This window comes from Pipistrellus hanaki (assembly GCF_964339955.1).
Source record: "Pipistrellus hanaki genome assembly, chromosome: X".
In the NCBI taxonomy this organism is placed as follows: Eukaryota; Metazoa; Chordata; class Mammalia; order Chiroptera; family Vespertilionidae; genus Pipistrellus; species Pipistrellus hanaki.
The window spans coordinates 73,800,358-73,818,869 of NC_140524.1; the positions used below are offsets into that span (position 1 = coordinate 73,800,358).

Below are 18,512 nucleotides of genomic sequence, written 5' to 3' on the forward strand. Positions count from 1 at the left end.
TGAGCCAAACTGGTTTCGGCCCAAGTGTATTTTTAATTGGACAGAACTGTGTTGTTTTCAAGGCCAGCAGCAAGATAACCACTAAGTGCACATAGGGCTGGCTCTTTAATAAAAAGGAAAGTTTTGCTTGTAGCTTTGCTTAGAATTTGAATTCTTTTTCTCTAAGCCCACTGTGGTGAATAAACTGTGACTCCAAACTCTCTAAGCATTGCTTGATTTATTCCGGTTCTCTGTAACATACTCACTAATCTAAAACTATACTATCTGTACAATCAGTGTACTAGGGTAATCCAGTTACACTTCAATCTTATTTATACAAAAAAGAAGAAAAGTTACCAGTAATTCTAAGAATAATATGGACAACTACATGTTTATTTAGAAGAGTCACATTTGAAAACATCATATGCACACAGAATTGACATCTGATAACTGACATTCAGACAGCATATAATAATGCCTCTAATGATTATACTGGTACTTATGACTTCAATATTTTCATTTAATGAATTAGCCAATACATAGAAACCCATTTCACCTAGACTATTCCTTTTATAAGTTCCACATTAACTATCTGACTTAAATTTTTATTCTCTTTAAAATAATTTCTAGGACATTGAGATTTCTGTCCCTGAATTTATTCAAAGTTCCAAAGTCACTTAAAACAACTGTTTAGTGCCAGACACTGTTGCTCATTGTTTAGAGCATTGGCTTGAACACCAAAGGATCGTGAGTTTGATTCCTGGTCAAGGGCATATATCTGGGATGAAAGTTCATTCCCCAGCCCCAGTAGGGGCAAGTGCGAAAGGCAACCAATTGTTCTCTCTAGAAACAATATATCTCTCTCTCTCCCCGCCTCTCTTCATATCTATCTATATCTCCCCCTCTGTCTAAAAAAAAAAAAAAATCAATGGAAAAATATCATTGGGTGAGAATTAACAAAAAAACAAAACAAAAACAACAGTTTATAAGACTAAATATATATATTTGTGACAAATTAGAGGTACCTGTAAAAACATGTTTGAATTCTCTTAGCTAGTGGAGCATAGAATGTTTTTCTCCTTCTTTACTACCTGTCAAATTCACATTGGTGTTAGCATCTTTACCATGTTCATATACAATAGACATTCAATAGCAAATTTAAACTCAGGAAAATCCCACAACATAGTAAATTGTCACTGAAATTACCAGTTAATATTGTGAAAATTTCCTACTCAATAACCTAAAGTGGAAGAAAAATAAATGACTCCGCAGACATAAACATGGATTTACTATCAAAGCCTTTGGCAATATAATTTTTAAAAGTTATTTTTGTCTCTCCTAGAACCTATGTAAGTGTGTAGGTGTCATGTATATTTTGTTATTGTTTTGCTTTACAAAACAAACCTCTTGAGGTAAAGATTGCAGGAATATCTTTTTATGCAAAAGAACAACATATATGCATACACAATAGATAAAAATAGTTTTGTGAAGGTTAAGGGAGAGTGAAGCAGGGATGAATGAAGGTGGGAAAAGAGGGAAAGGGGGACACATGCAGTAATGCCAACATTAAAATATTTTTATTTTATTTTATTTTATTTTATTTTTTAAAATATATTTTATTGATTTTGTACAGAGAGGAAGAGAGAGGGATAGAGAGTTAGAAACATCAATGAGAGAGAGTCATCGATCAGCTGCCTCTTGCACACCCCCTATTGGGGATATGCCCACAACCAAGGTACATGCCCTTGACTGGAATCAAACCTGGGACCCTTCAGTCCTCAAGCCGATGCTCTATCCATTGAGCCAAACCGGTTTTGGCTAAAATATTTTTAAATCACTTAATTTTTTTTATTAATCAAAGGATATTTTTCCTTTGATTTTTAGAGAGTAGAAGTGGGTGGTGGTGGGGAAGAAAAATTGATGTGAGAGAGACACATCAATTGGTTGCCTCCCACATGTAGGATCAAACTTGCAACACAAATATGTACCATTGACTGGGAACTGAACCTGCAACCCTGTGGTGCTCAGGCCATTGATAACCACTGAGAGTACTAACCAGGGCAACATTTAAAAATTTTAATTAAAAAAATTCCCTGTGGCATTTTTTTGTAGTGCCCATTTGGTGGTAATGAAACACTTTGGCTGTTGCTTGTCTGGGGGAAATATTGGTCTCACCTTTAGTTCTGAATAGTGGCCTTGCTGGTTGAAGTATTTCTGGTTGTAGGTTTTTGTCTTTCACCATGTTGAATATATTGCACTACTCCAAAAAACAAATAACAAAAACAAAACAAATGAAAAAAGAACAGCCACAGAGTGCCAGACACTATGGTACTTTCTGGATATAGGAAAAGAAATAAGAACTGATCCTGTCCTCAAAGAATTTGCAAAGTAATAAAAACATTGGATACAAGTGGCCCTAGAAAGTGCTGAAACACAATTTTATACATACCAATTTTAGTCCAAACTGGACACTTTTGGGAATGAAAGGAGGAGTGTTAATTATTATGTCAGAACATTAGTCAAACATGAGGTCTGGTCACTCCTTCAAGTTACTTGAAAATTTCCATTGATATATAGAAGAGAAAATGGTCAGTACTGTCATTGGGGTTGCAGATTGGAGAAATAGGGTTATAGAATGGGGTAATAATGTCACCCCTGTGCCATAATAGCATAACACAGCACTTATCCAAGACTTTGAAAAGAGCCATCCAGGAAGATGCACCCTGAAGGTTGCAGCTCTGTGCAGCACTCCAATCACTCTGTGAGACTAAACTTAGTGTGACAGGGAGTGGTGGTTGAACGTATTAGGAAAAATATTCAGGAATGATATAATATTAAAGTTATTTTTTAATAAATCTTTATTGTTCAGATTTTTACAGGTGTTCCTCTCCCCCGCATAGCTCCCCTCTACCTGATTCCCCACCCCACCCCAAGTCCTTACCCCCACCACTGTCTTCATCCATAGGTGTAAGATTTTTGTCCAATCTCTTCCCATACCCTCAGACCCCCTTCCCCTGATAATTTTCAGTCCACTCCTTTTCTATGCCCCTGATTCTATTATATTCACCAGTCCATTCTGTTCTTCAGATTTTTTATTCACTTGATTTTTAGATTCACTTGTTGGTAGGTATGTATTTGATGTCTTTTTGTTCATAATTTTTATCTTCACCTTTTTCTTCTTCCTCTTCTTAAAGAATACCCTTCACCATTTCATGTAATCCTGGTTTGGTGGTGATGAACTCCTTTAGCTTTTTCTTGTCTGTGAAGCTCTTTATCTGACCTTCAATTCTGAATGATAGCTTTGCTGGATAGAGTAATCTTGGTTGTAGGTTCTTGCTGTTCATCACTTTGAATATTTCTTGCCACTCCCTTCTGGCCTGCATAGTTTCTGTTAAGAAATCAGCTGACAGTTGTATGGGTGCTCCCTTGTAGGTAACCAACTGTTTTTCTCTTGCTGCTTGTTAAGAGTCTCTCTTCATCTTTTGCCCTTGGCATTTTAATTATGATGTGTCTTGGTGTGGTCCCCTTTGGATTGCTCTTGTTTGGGGTTCTATGTGCTTCTTTAACTTGTAAATTTATTTCTTTTACCAGGTAGGGAAAGTTTTCTGTCATTATTTCTTCTAATAGGTTTTCAATATTTGCTCTCTCTCTTCCTCTGGCACCCCCAAAAATTCAGATGTTGGTATGTTTAAAGTTGTCCCAGAGGCTCCTTACACTATCTTCAAATTTTTGGATTCTTTTTTCTTTTTGTTTTTCTGGTTGAATGTTTTTTGTTTTCTCATATTTCAGATCTTTGGTTTTATTCTTGGGGTACATTGATCTACAGTTGAGTTTCTGTATATTCTTTATTTCAGACAGTGTATGTTTAATTTCTGACTGTTCCTTTTCCATTATTTTATTTTATTTTATTTATTTATTTTTTTACATTCTTTTTTTAAATTAAATTATTATCTGTGTACATATTTTAACATTGCCCCCCCCCATACATACCCTCCATCCCCAGAGTTTTGTGTCCATTGGTTGTACTTATATGCATGTATACAAGTCCTTTGGTTAATCTATTATCTCCCCCAGATCTCCCTACCTTCCCCGCTGTAATTTGACAGTCTGCTTGTTGTTTTACTGTCTCTATATCTATCTTTTGGTTCATCAGTTTATACTGTTCTTCATTATCCATAAATGAGTGAGGTCATGTGGTGTTTCTCTTTCATTGACTGGCTTATTTCACTCAGCATGATGTTCTCCAATTCCATCCAGGTTTCTGCAAATGATGAGAATTCCTTCTTTTTTATGGCAGCATAGTATTCCATTGTGTAGATGTACCATAGTTTTTGGATCCAATCATCTGCTGATGGGTACCTAGGCTGTTTCCAAATTCTAGCTATTGTAGATTCTGCTGCTATGAAAATAGGGGCACATATATCCTTTCTGATTGGTGTTTCTAGTTTCTTGGGATATATTCCTAGGAGTGGGATTACTGGGTCAAATGGGAGTTCCATTTTCAGTTTTTTGAGGAAACTCCACACTGTTCTACACAGTGGTGGCACCAGTCTGCATTCCCACCCGCAGTGCACAAGGGTTCCTTTTTTTCCACAACCTCACCAACACTTGTCGTTTGGTGATTTGTTGATGTTGGCCATTCTGACAGGTGTGAGATGGTACCGCATTGTTGTTTTGATTTGCATCTCTCGGATAATTAATGACTTTGAGCATGTTTTCATGTGCCTTTTGGCCTTCCTTCTGTCTTCTTTTGAGAATATTCTATTTAGGTCCATTGCCCATTTTTTAATTGGATCATTCATCTTCCTTTTATTTAGTTGTATAAGCTGTCTGTAGATGTTGGAGATTAAACCTTTATCAGTGGTATTATTTGCAAATATGTTCTCCCACATAGTGGGCTTTCTTGTTGTTTTGTTGATGGTTTCTTTTGCTGTAAAAAAGCTTTTTATTTTGATGTAGTCCCATTTGTTTATTTTCTCTTTAGCTTCCATTGCCCTAGGGGCAGTCTTTTCCATTTTTTTTGTTTTTGTTTTTGTTTTTTGGCATTTTTATTAAGGTCCTTGAAGGTCTCTTCAAATTTCTTAGCTGTTTTTATAAGATTCTTGAGTAACCTTATAAATGTGGTTTTCAACTCTATATCCAGTATTTTGCTTTCTTCCATTTCTTTGATTCGTGACATGCTTCTGTGTCTCCACATTTTGGCTGCTTCCCTGTGTTTATGGAGTGGCTTTGTGTGGCTTTGTGTATTAGGTGACCTATAGAGGCCAGTAGCTCAGCCTCCCCAATCATCTGATGTAGCACTTGGTACACCCCTTTGTGGGCTGAGTGCAAAGTTTTGGTGTAGTTAAGCTTTGATTGCTGTTGGTAGAGTGGGAGGAATTGACCTCCAGGCCAATTGGCTGTGAGGACCTGCTGTGTTTATAATGGAAGAACTGCTGCGCTGGAGATATGCTTATGGTGCAGGCCTTGCTTCCATGGAGATTTGGTGCTCACTGAGTCTCCCTCTTGAATGTGTCAGTTGAAATCTGGTGTCTCACACTGACCACTAGTTACACTGGCTTCTGAATCTTCAATGGGGTGCAGTTCAGCTACTCTCTGAGGCCACCCTGAAGGAGTTACTGAGAGAACTACAGTTTTCTCCTCTTTGCTTGGAGATTGGAGGTTTTGGAGCTGTTTTAACCGGTTGCAAGTTTGATAGGTTAAACTGAGATAGGGAAGGCCATTCAGATGCAAAAGCCGCTGCTTGGAGCTTGGGTGGGTTTGTAGTTTGTGTGGGGTGGGGTCTCAGTTTGGGTATGGCAAACAACGATGGCTGCTAGCCAGCCATCCCTATGCCTCCAACCACATCCTCATGCCCCATGCCCCAGCATAGCAATCAGTTATTGCTGCGCGCAGATCTGCAAGCAAGCCACCCTCACTTTCCAACCCGATAACAGACAGTCCAGCTTCTCCCTGTAGGAGTTTGTGTCCCCTGTGTCTCCCCAGAAACTGGATTTCAGAGAAATCAGTAACTCATCTCCCTTTGGGTTAAAGAAAGCAATGTCTGTAGCCAGCCCAGATCGCACGCGCCTCTGTACCTCAGCTTTTCAGCAGTTGTGCACTAAATGTTCTTTTCTCTTTCCTTCTAGTTGTAGAACTTCCACTCAGCCAGCTTTCCTGTGGTTCTGGATGATAGACATTTTGTCTTTTAGTTGTATTTTTGAAATTGTTGTGCAAGGCAGCAGTTTAGGTGTTTACCTACACTGCCATCTTGAATCCTCTCTCTAAAGTTATTTTTTGAATTGAAAATGTGTCAGGGACTGAGGATATAAAAGTGCTTAAAGTGGTGATGGTGGGGAGTGGATAATACAGAGGTAATACGCAAATTGACTGTCACATCTTGCACAAAGATGGCTGCCCCCATGTGGTCACAAGATGGCAGCCACAAGATATCCAGTAAGGAGGGGCAGTTAGAAATGACTAGGATGGCAGGGGAGGCAAGTTGAGGGGGACCAGGCCAGCAGGGAAGGGCAGTTGGGATGATCAGGCCAGCAGGGAAGGGCAGTTGGGGGCAATCAGGCTGGCAGGTGAGCAGTTAGGCATCAATCAGGATGGCAGGGGAGCAGTTAGACATCAATCAGGCTGGCAGGGGAGTTGTTAGGGGGTGATAAGACTGGCAGGCAGAAGCAGATAGAGGCAATCAGGCAGGTAGGCAGGCGAGCTGTTGGAAGCCAGCAGTCCTGGATTTTAAGACAGATGTCTGACTGCCAGTTTAGGACCTAAACCGGCAGTCAGACATTCCCCAAGGGGTCCCAGATTGGAGAGGATGCTGGCTGGCCTGAGGGACACACTCCCATGCACAAATTTTATGCACCAAGCCTCTAGTAATAAAATAATTACATAACTAATAATTACAAACTGTGAAAAGTGATTAAGACAGAGAAAGACAAATGCTGCATTTTACTTTAATAACAAACTGATAACAAACTGAGCATTGCCAGAGGAGATGAGGGTAGTGGATGAGTGAAAAAAGGTGAAGGGGAATATAGTCAATAATACTGTGATAACTTTGCAGGGTGACATGTTTACTAGACTCAATGTATTGATCACATCATAAGGTATATAAATGTGTAATCACTATGTTAGACATTTGAAATTAATGTACACCTGAAATTAATATAATACTAGAGTCCCAATGCACCAAATTTGTGAAAGGGTAGGCCCTCATGGCCCTGGCTGCCCCAGCCCTCACAGCCCTAGCTAACTTGGTCATTGTGGCCCTTGCTGCCTCGCAGTCCCAGCTGCCTTGTGGCCCTGCCCACTGGTTGTTCCAGAAGGTTGTTCTGTAGTCCAGTCTAAGTAGCATATTATCTCTTTATTATATAGGATTGTATGTCAACTATAGAGAGCTATGAGTTGAGCCTTAAAGGAAAGAGTAACAATTTTCTGGGCAGGGAAATATTTTTAAATTGTAAGTTTATGAAGATTAATATGATATTGTGACTTAGTCAAAACATCATGCCTAATAAGCAGTGATAGAAAAAAGCATTGAGGAGAACTTAAAAAAAAAGTAGTTACTTTTGCCCCACAATTAAGTTAATGGGAAGAAAGTTTCAAATATAATGCTCTAGCATGTACTTATGACAGGTGTTGAAAGAGTTTTTATCTTTCATTGTTATTGATTGAAAAAAATTACAAATAAATGGACTAATAACTGGTATACTTTGGAAAATCACATTAGTCAGATGAAATTATAGGACTGGATGTAATTTGTTTAAAGAAAGCCACATATTATATAATTTGTTTTCAAATATGATTAAGCAAATGATTGCAAGCTTACACTTGAATCTAAAATAGCAGAGAAACCTATGCAGGGAAAAGCTACCAATTGTGACCTCAAGAAATTTCCATTAAGAAAAAAAGAAAAGAAATCAAATTAAAAAAATATTCTCATTACCATTCATTCTTCCTCCAATCCCATCATTCTTTTACAAAATAACATTCATTTATTTTTCATATGCACAGAAAAAATCTTCTAAGATCAATATTTAGGTGCTACTATAAATGTTTACTTCATTTTTTAAAATCAAAATATGTGGGGATAAAAACACCCTGCATTAAAACATCAGCACCTGACATGTTTACTGAGCCAAAACCACTGAAAATGTTAAAAAGAAAGTCCAATAGTAATGGAGGACAGAGCTATCCAACATATGCAACATCAAGAATAGAATAGAGAATTCCATCAAGACAGCAGTGTAGGTAACCATGGGACTCACCACCTGTCACAACCATAGCAAAATTACAACTAAAATGCAGAACAATCATCATTCAGAGACACCAGAAATATGGCTGACTAGAAGTCCTACAACTAAAGACATCCAAACTGGTAGGAAAGGTAGAGACATAGTGCAGAATCTCTGAACCAGCTGGTTCCACACCCACATGTGGTGTTTTAAAACCAGGAGGGATATCTTGGCTGTGAAGGTTTCCCTGAGGAATGGGGGTGGGGGTGGGGAAGCCCCACACTAGGCTCCGCAGCCCAGGGTTCCAGTACCAGGAAGAGAAGTACCCACATCTTCTGGCTCTAAAAACCAGCTGGAATTGTGACTGAATGATATGGAGGCTGCTGGAGTTCCTCTTAAAGGGTCTGCACACGAACTTACTTGGACTCACTCCCTCTGGACTCCAGTGCTAGGGTAGCAGCTTGAAAGGAACCTGGGATATTGGGGGAGGAACTAACTTGCCCAGAATTAGGGCAAGAGTTGAAGGGACAGCTTTCTCCAAGATATAAGTGCTAGCAATGTACTCTGCTCAGCCCTCACTGTAATGCAGCTGGCAGACAGGGCACCATATATAAATCTCTATCAACCTGGATCACACTTTTTGCTCCACCCTAGTAATTCCCTGAGACCCTACCACTTGTTATTTTCAGGCTCATCCAAGCCATTTCCAGTGGCTTTTCCATACAACTGGCTTCTTTTGCCTCATGCTTTGGACTTTCCTAAAATCTCTCAAACAAGCAGCACCAGGCCTCAGCATGTCTTTTACTTCTTTTTTTTTATTGTTTAAAGTATTACATATAGTAGTACATATATCTCGCTTTTCTGCCCATTGACCTTTCCCCAGCCTCCCCTAACCCCAGTCCCATGCCCTCATCCCAAACACCCCCAATGTCTTGTGTCCATTGGTTGTGCTTATATGCATGCATACAAGTCCTTCAGTTGATTTCTTCCCCCTCCCCACCTTCCCAACACTCCCCATTCTTCCTGCTGTAATTTGACAGTCTGTTCAGTGCTTTACTACCTCTGTATCTATCTTTTTGCTCACCAGGTTATAATGTTCTTTACTTTCCATAAATGAGTGAGATCATGTGGTATTTTTCTTTCATTGCCTGGCTTATTTCACTTAACATAATGCTCTCCAGGTTGATCCATGCTGCTGAAAATGGTAAGAATTCCTTCTTTTTTATAGCAGTGTAGTATTCCATTGTGTAGATGTACCATAGTTTTCTAATCCACTCATCTGCTAATGGGCATTTAGACTGTTTCCAAATCTTAGCTATGGTAAATTGAGTTCCTATGAACATAGAGGTACACATATCGTTTCTGATTGGTGTTGCTAGTTTATTGGGATATATTCCTAGAAGTTGGATTACTGGGTCAAATGGGAGTTCCATTTTCAGTTTTTTGAGGAAACTCCTTACTGTTCTCCACAGTGGCTGCACCAATCTGCATTCCCTCCAGCAGTGCACTAGGGTTCCTTTTTCTCTACATCCTCACCAGCACTTGTCATTTGTTGACTTGTTGATGATTGCCATTCTGACTAGTGTGAGATGGTACCACATTGTCGTTTTCATTTGCATCTCTCGGATAATTAGTAACTTTGAGCATGTTTTCATAAGTCTCTTAGCCTTCCTTCTGTCTTATTTTGAAAAGATTATATTTAGGTCCTTCCCCATTTTTTTTATTTATTAGATCATTTCTCTTCCTTTTATTAAGTTGTATAAGTTCCCTGTAGATGTTGGAAATTAAACCTTTATCAGTGATAACTTTTGAAAATATGTTCTCCCATACAGTGGGCTTTCTTGTTTGTTTGTTTTTTAATATATATTTTATTGATTTTTTTTTTTTACAGAGAGAAAGAGAGAGGGATAGAGAGTTAGAAACATCGATGAGAGAAATTCATCCATCAGCTGCCTCTTGTACTAAAGGAGTTTATCACCACCAAACCAGTATTATATGAAATGCTGAAAGGTATTCTTTTTTAAAAAAAATATTTTATTGATTATTTTACAGAGAGGAAGGGAGAAAGATAGAAAGCTAGAAACATCAATGAGAGAGAAACATTAACCAGCTGCCTCTTGCACACCCCCTACTGAGGATGTGCCCGCAACCAAGGTACATGCTCTTGACTGGAATCAAATCTGGGACCCTTCTGTCTGCAGGCCAATGCTCTATCCACAGAGCCAAACCGGTTTCGGCTTTTTTGTTGTTTTGTTGATGGTGTTTTTTGTTTTGTTTTGTTTTTGTTGTTGTTGTTGTTTTAAACCTTTTTTATTTTGATGTGATCCCATTTGTTTCTTTTCTCTTTAGCTTCCATTGCACTAGGAGCGGTATCGGTGAAGAAATAGCTTCAGCATACGTCTGAGATTTCTCTGCCTGTGGATTCCTCTAGTATTTTTATGGTTTCCAGTCTCATGATTAAGTCCTTGATCCATTTTGAGTTTATTTTTGTATGGTGTGATCTAGTTTCATTTTTTGCATTATCTGTCCAATTTTCCCAACACCATTTATTGAAGAGACTCTTGGCTCCATTGTATGTTCAAGCATCCTTTGTCAAATATTAATTGAGCATAGTGGTTTGGGTTGATATCTGAATTCTCTATTCTTTCCATTGATCTATATGCCTGTTCTTGTGCCAGTACCAGGCTGTTTTGAGAACAGTGGCTTTGTAATACAGCTTGAAATCTGGTATTGAGATTCCACCTACTTTATTCTTCTTCCTCAGGATTGCTGTGGCTATTCAGGGTCTTTTTTTGTTGTTGTTGTTCTAGATGAATTTTTGGAGAGTTCTTTCTATGTTTGTGAAATATGCCATTGGCATTTTAATGGGGAGTGAATTGAATCTATAGATTGCTTTGGGTAGTATGGACATTTTAATGATGTTGATTCTACCAATCTATGAACATGGAATGTTCTTCCATCTGTTTATGTCTTGCTCTATTTCTTTCTTTTTTCAGTGTCCTGTAGTTTCCTGTGTATAGGTCTTTTACCTCCTTGGTTAATTTTATTCCTAGGTATCTTATTTATTTATTTATTTATTTATTTATTTATTTATTTATTTTTTGGTGCAATGGTAAATGGGATTGCTTTCTTAGTCTCTTTCTGTAAGTTCACTATTGGTGGATAGAAATGCCATAGATTTCTTGGAATTGATTTTGTATCCTGCTACATTGACAAATTTATTTATTAAGTCTATTAGTTTTTTGATGGAATCTTTCGGGTTTTTTATATACAATGTCATGTCATCTGCACAGGTATACTTCTTCTTTTCCAATTTAGATGCCTTTTATTTCTACTTCTCTGGTTGCAATGGCTAATGCTTCCAGTACTATGTCAAATAGGAGTGGTGAGAGTGGGCATCCCTGTCTTGTTTCTGCTCTTAGGGGAAATGGTTTTAATTTTTGTCCATTTAGTATGATGTTAATTCTGGGTTCATCATGTATAGCTTTTATTATGTTGAGGTATGTTCCTTCTATTCCATACTTGTTGAGAGTTTTTATCAAGAAAGGGTGTTGGATTTTGTCAAATGCCTTTTCTGCATTAATTTATATGATTATGTGATTTTTTTTCTCTCAATTTGTTTATGTGATGTATCACGTTTATTGATTTGCTGATATTGTACCATCCTTACATTAGTGGAAGAAATCCTACATGGTCATGGTGTATGATATTTCTGATGTATTGCTGGAGCCAATTTGCTAGAATTTTGTTGAGCATTTTGGCATCTATGTTCATAAGGGATACTGGCTTGTAATTTTCTTTAATTGTGTTGTCTTTATCTGTTTTTCATATTAGGGTGATGCTACGATCATAGAAGGAGCTTGGAAGAGTTCCGTCCTCTTAAATTTTTTGAATAGTCTTAGGAAGAGAGGTTTTAATTCTTCTTTGAATATTTGGTAAATCTCCCCTGTGAAGCTGTCTGGCCCTTGGTTTTTGTTTGCTGGAAGCTTTTTTATGACTGCTTCAATTTCTTCCATAGTTATTAGCCTATTGAGATATTTATATTCTTCCTGATTGAGTTTTGGAAAGTTGTATTTTTCTAGGAATATGTCCATTTCTTTCAGGTGGTTTAGTTTGTTGGAATAGAGTTGTAGTATTTTTTTTTTTTTAACAATCCTTTGTATCTCGGCGGGATCTGTTGTTATTTCACCTCTTTCATGTCTGATTTTGTTTATTTGGGTCCTCTCATTTTGATTCTTGGTGAGCCTGGCTAGAGGTTCATCAATCTTGTTTGTCCTTTCAAAGAACCAGCTCTTGGTTTTGTTGATCTTTTATATTGTTTCTTGGATCTCTATTTTGTTTATCTCCACTCTGATGTTTATTATTTCCTTCCTTCTGCTTACACTGGACCTTTCTTATTGCTCTCTTTCTAACTCTTTGAGTTGTAGGGTTAGGTAATTTATTACCATTGTTTCTTGTTTCTTTTGCAGTAGGCTTGTAGAGCTATGATCTTCCCTCTCAAGACTGATTTTGCTGTGTTTCCAAAATTTTGGATTGTTGTTTTCATTGATGTCAATTAATTCCATCTGGTCTAATAAGTCATTTAGGATTGGTGTTTCTCTGCTGATTTTTTGTTTAGAAAATTTGTCCAATGGCGATAGTGGGGTATTAAAGTCTTCTACTCTGAGTGTATTGCTGTCAATCTCTCCCTTGATATACTCCTGTAGATATTTTTTATGTATTTGGGTGCTCCTGAATTAGGTGCGTATGTGTTTACCAGAGTTATTTCTTCTTGATGGATTGCTCGCTTTAGTATTAGAAAGTGGCCTTCCTTATTTCTCGTTATGTCCTTCACTTTGAGATCTAATTTGTCAGATGTAAATATTGCTTCCCCAGCTTTTTTTTTTTTTTTTTCCATTTCCCTGGAAAACCTTTTTTCAATTCCTTCACTCTCAGTCTGTGTATGTCTTTTTTTCTGAGGTGGGTTTCTTGTAGACACCAGATATATGGGTCTTGTTTTCTTATCCAATCTGTTACCCTGTGTCTTGATTGGGGCATTTAATCCACTTACATTTAAAGTTATTATTGATAGGTAGTTGTTTTTTTTTTTTGCCATTCTTATTCTTTATCCCTGTGTTCCTTCTTCTTTTCCTATATTCTTTTTTACAGTAGACCATTTAACATTTCTTGCCTTGCTTGTTTAGTGATGATAAATTTCCTAAGTCATTTTTTGTCTGTGAAGTTCCTGATTTCACCTTCAGTTTTGATTGATAGCCTTGCTGGGTACAGTATTCTTGGATTCAGACTCTTCCTTTGCATGACTTGGTATGTTTCATTCCATTCCCTTCTGTCCTGATGAGTTTTCGTTGAGAAATCAGTTGCTAGTCTGATGGGGGTTCCTTTGTGTGTAACTTTCTGTCTCTCTCTGGCCACTTTTAAGATTCTTACTTTGTCATTGGTGTTTGCCAATTTAATTATAATGTGCCTTGGCATCGGTCTTTTGGGGTTCATCTTGGTTGGGACTCTGTGAGCTTCTTGGATTTGTGTGGGGTTTTTCTTCCCTATATCGGGAAGTTTTTTCTCATTATTTCTTCAAACAGGTTTTCTATTCCTTGCTCAATTTCCTTTCCTTCTGGAACCCCTATTATGCAAATGTTGTTCTGTTTTGTGTTGTCCCACAGTTGCCTTAAGCTCTTTTCCTGCTTTTTAATTTTACTTTTTGTCTAGAAGCTGCTCTACTTGGGTATTTTTCCCATCTTGTCTTCTAGCTCACTGATGCAGTCCTCTGCTTCTTCTAGTCTACTCTTTATGCTTTCTATTTAGTTCTTTACAGCAGCAATGTCATTTTTCATTTCTTCTTGGTTCTTCTTCATTTCCTCTTGGTTCTTATTCATATTGTCAAATTTGTCTTCCATTCTTTTTAGTCATATTATGACCATTTATCTGAATTCTTTCTCTGACATGTTGTTAGCCTCTATTTTGTTTACTTCCTTTTCTGGTGATGCCTGCTTTTCTTTCATATATAGGCTGTTTCTTTGTCTCCCCATGTTCTTTCTTCTCTGGATGTCTGGCTATATATTTTCCTCTTTCCTGTGTTGATTTAAAGGCACAAAATAGAACACAACCAGGGACAAAACACAAGGTACTGAACAGAAATGTACTAATGTATTGATAACCCCCAATAAAGGTGACCACCAGAGAAAGGCAATGTATGGGATACGTGAAAAAAAGAAGAGAAAAGAGAGAGAAAAAAAAGGAGCATCAGAATTAAATTGGGAAAGGGAAAAAAATTAAGAGAGGAAAGAAAGAGACTAATTAAGAAAAGGGGAACCAACTCTATATATGGGGAGTAAACTCCAATAGAATAGCCACTAATCCCAGCAAATGCCAGCAAGAAGTACCTGGAGATTAATGCAAACTACAAACAACAACATATCATGTGAGGTGAGGGAAAACAGAGGCAAAAACAAAACAAAACAAACAAACAAAAAACCCACCCACAAACAAAAACAAAGCAAACAAAAGACAAAAAAACAAAAAAGAATAAGCAAAACAATCTCACAAAGCGTAAAGAATCAATATAGTCAACATTCAAGCAAACAACAGCATAAGGACAGAGAGAAAAACAATTTTTTGTATAGTTAAGACAGAGAAGAGAGAGGTGTGTATGGACTTGGAGCAGTGGATTTGAAATTAGATATATAAGTATGTTGAAATTTTAATAGGGGGTAATCAGAAATAACAGGGAAATATATAAAGCAGGAAAAGGGTAAGAGGAACAGGTCATCAAAAGGGTAAAGCTTAGGAAGAGATTCATGGCATAAAGGTAGAATTGAGATAGAGTACTCGAAGGAACCGCTGAGCTAAAGCCAGCCCAGAGTTGAGATAGAGTAAAATGATGCTAAAGGAAAGATGAAAATAGAATGTAGAACAGTAATTCCAAAGTAAAATAAAGTGAAAATGACACTTTAAAAAAAGGTAAAATAGTAGTAGTAATAATAGTGATTGAAAATAAAAATGTAATAATTAAAAATGTAAAATCAAGTGAAGATAAAAGAAAAAAATTAGTTTCTTAAGTAAAAAATGAAGATAATAAAAATAAAAAACAATAAAAAAATAAAATGTGCAGTAGTGAAGGTCATTCACTTCCTCTATTCTGTTTGGCACACTTGTTTCTCAGTCAGGACAGTGTTGCAGATCTCTGCGTTCTACTACTCCTTAATGTAGTAAGGCAGTCCTGATTTTAAGTAGGCAGTCTTAATTTCTCGTATTCCTTTATTTTTGATTACACAAGAGTCAATTTGTGATTCAGCCCCCCAGTGGCAGTGTTTCTGGTTTGACTTCAGGTCTATATGGACTATCTAGCCCTTTTTCCCTGTGGCACTCAATACCGGTTTGTGGGAGTGGGCTGCCTCAGAGCCTGCTCTCCGAAAGTCACTTCTTGCTTTGATCCCTAGGTTCCAGAAAAACAACTTTCCCCTGCCGTCTCCCAGGGTGTCCCCAACTGGGTGATCCTATGTATTGGGATTAGTAATCAGAAATAAGGATTTGAAGAGGAAAAAGCCCAAGTGTGCGAACAACAGTACTGCATGCAAGTCTGTGTATCCCTTTTTCCCCCTTGTGTCCAAGCAGTCAGCACACTTTTAAGACCCTTAGGCTTTTCTTTTGCATCAGAACAAAATGGGTTGCTTTTTAGAGATCCCTTCTGTTAGCAGCTCTGAGGACCACTTTTCACATTCACAGATCACGCCAGCCCCAACAGCCACAGATATCTCTAGGAACAGACTTTCCCAATCCTCCAGCTTCCACAGTGCACATGTTTCTCTCTCCTGCCAGGACCAGAGACCTCACCTTATCCCAGGTGAAATCTGACCTTTCTGTGGTGGAGTGTAAACCTCTTCTGAAACCGCATGTTTGCGCCAATTGGGGATCACAGCTATTTGGTGGTTGCCGCAGTTGCCTTATCATTTTTTTCATTACAGGCATCCTCAAAGAAAATATGTGTATGGCCTGGCCAGTGTTGCTCAGTGGTTGAGTGTCGATCTATGAACGATGAGGTCACAGTTCGATTTCTAGTCAGAGCACATGCCTGAGTTGTGGGCTCAGTTCCCAGTAGGGGGTGTGCAGGAATCAGACTATCAATGATTCTCTCATTATTGATTTTTCTAGCTCTCTTTTCCTCTCTGAAATCAATAAAATGTATTTTAAAAATAAAATATGTGAATAAAATTATCTACTAAGTGGGAATTTTAGTGGGGCCCAAGTAAATGAGAAGGAACTGTAGTTCAGTCATCATGAGAACATTAAGCTCTTTTCTTAGCTTCTACTTTTTAAACTGTATCATTTTTAAATAATTAGTTTTAAAGAGGAACAAATCTAAATCTGTATTGTATTATGAAACTTTAGGAATATTTATATCATTTCTATTTGCATTGCATATTAGAGTTACTTAAGTGCTTTCACATACACACTTTCAATCAACAGGGCTACATCATTGCTTATAAAACCCAGATTTGGGTTGTTACTAACTTATATAGCCCACCTTTAATTACCTGTGTCAAGGACATCATTGGAATAAGTTACACAAAGAAAAGTAAGGATTTTAATGCTTGGAAAGCAAAGGTACTTGAAACATTTATTGATTCTAAAAATGTAAAGAGTTCACATGAAGGCTAATTGAGATAATCCAAAATCCAAATCTTCCACCTTGGCCAGTGTGGCTCAGTTGATTGATCCTGTGCATCAAAAGGTCAACTGTTAGATTCCTGGTCAGGGCATTTACCCAGGTTGCAGGTTAGGGTGCCTGTGGGAGGCAACTGATTGATGTTTCTCTCTCACATTGATCTCTCTCTCTCTCTCTCTCTCTCTCTCTCTCTCTCTCTCTCTCTTCTATCCTCTCTCTAAAAAAATCAATAAAAACTTATTTAAAAATAAATAAAATAAAATGTTTCCATTTTTATTTATATTAAGTCAATTATATACAGCAATTATATCATAAAGGAGATAAAGACTTGCTTCACTGCTTCCTCAATCTCCAATTACACCCACTAATTCATGCAATCTTAAATGGTTTATAGGAATGTAACACTTAGCAAAGAAATAAGTATAAGAAATAGCAAAGAAATAAGTACAAGAAATAGCATATTTTCTATGGTTTGTGACAATGAGATTTTCCTCAAGCACTGAGAATATGCTTGTTGGACTGTTTTTACACTACCCTCAAATAAAATTGGATTTTTCTTTTATTCTTGTTGCATTTTTTTTGTCTTCCGTGTATTCTCAATATGATGTCATCACAAGCTCAGCTGGCATGGCTCAATGATTGTCATCATAAGCCCAAAAATTGTCATCACAAGCCCAGCCGGCATGCAAGAGGCAGCCAATAACAGATTCTCTCTCATCATTGATGTTTTCTCTCTCTCTCTCCCTTCCTCTATGAAAACAATAAAAAAATTAAAAATAAAACAATACACTTTGTTTTCACTTCCTCAGACAGCTATATGCTGTTGTTTTCAACAGCTTTATTATATCTCAGCAGCACTATACTTCTGTGGTCAGTGAAGTTCATAAGACATAGTTTTAAAAATTGAATGAAGAGCTGGCACCGGTTTGGCTCAGTGAATAGAGCGTCAGCCTGTGGAGTGAAGGGTCCCGGGTTCGATTCCGGTCAAGGGCATGTACCTTGGTTGCAGGCACATCCCCAGTAGGAGATGTGCAAGAGGCAGCTGGTCGATGATTCTCTCTCATTGCCATTTCTACCTCTCTATCCCTCTCTCTTCCTCTCTGTGAAAAATCAATAAAGTATATTTTAAAAAAATGGAATGAAGAGTCTGGTGTTCTATTCCAGTCAAGGGCATGTACCTTGGTTGCAGGCTTCTCCCTGCCTGGGCCCTGGTAAGGGCTTGTGCAGGAGGCAACCAATTGATGTGTTTCTCTCACATCGATATTTCTTTCTCTCTCTCTCCCACTCTCTCTAAAATTCAATGGAAAAATATTCTTGGGTAAAGATTGAAAAAAATAGTTTTAAAATATTTCAGAGGTTTTCAGAATAAGGGATATATAATAATGCAATAGATGTTACACTAAATGTGTCAACCTTATGCCAGAGGTACTCTTTCCTGCCCCATCAGCCTACCTTGTTGGTGATCCTTGAAGGTTCCAAACAGAAATAGGTGAGTCAAATAATAGTGAGAAACTTTCTGTATTTGGAGTTGGAGTCAGGAGATATGGGTTCAAATCTTCCTTCTACCACTTATAAGAGCTGTGTGATTCTATGCAGGCATGTCACCTATGAGTTGTTTTCTTATCTGTCTGGTGAGAGGACTGGTG

The 18,512-nt window shown here is 37.7% G+C and overlaps 1 protein-coding gene across 5 annotated transcripts in view; it reads right to left on the minus strand.

Moving 5' to 3' along the window:
- ZC3H12B (zinc finger CCCH-type containing 12B) overlaps positions 1-18,512 on the minus strand; it is a 167,098-nt gene that overhangs the window by 39,034 nt on the left and 109,552 nt on the right. For 2 of the 5 annotated variants that reach the window (XM_084869502.1, XM_084869505.1), the window contains one exon: positions 18,319-18,506. The exons of 1 other annotated variant lie outside the window; for it this stretch is intronic. The gene's annotated coding sequence lies outside the window, so the exon portion shown is untranslated. Of the gene's footprint in view, positions 1-2,154; positions 2,237-6,056; positions 6,408-18,318; positions 18,507-18,512 lie in introns of those variants that run through there. 2 more of the 5 variants (XM_084869503.1, XM_084869506.1) reach the window with 2 other exon arrangements.